The sequence below is a fragment of the Trypanosoma theileri genome (genome assembly GCF_002087225.1).
Source record: "Trypanosoma theileri isolate Edinburgh chromosome Unknown TM35_Tth_14_V1, whole genome shotgun sequence".
Lineage (NCBI taxonomy): Eukaryota > Euglenozoa > Kinetoplastea > Trypanosomatida > Trypanosomatidae > Trypanosoma > Trypanosoma theileri.
Genome location: NW_021639856.1, coordinates 345,805 through 346,220, shown reverse-complemented (window position 1 = coordinate 346,220; position 416 = coordinate 345,805).

Here is a 416-nt window from a genome sequence, read left to right as displayed (position 1 = left end):
TATATATATATATATATAGATGGAGGGATGGGAATTGATTGGGGAGGACTGCAGTCCCATACATACACATATATACACATCTTGTGGTGTTTTTCAGGTAAACTGCAGCAAACAGTAATTGTTAACATCCGTCTTTTTTTTTTCAATTCTTCTGTTTGTTTGACTGTCTGTGTGTGTGTTTGTTTGTTTGTTTTTTGTTGGTTGGTTTGTGAGTTAATTTATCTATTGTTTTGATTGATTGTTTGTTTCTCTTTGCCCTCTATATTTCCCTATCTATTTATCTCTCTCTTTATATATATATATATATATAAAGAAATAAATAGAGAGAGAGAGAGAGAGAGAATGGAATAACGCCTATAGGGGGGATACAGTTCGAAGGAGAGAGAGTAGTAGAATATTATCCATATCTATTTATC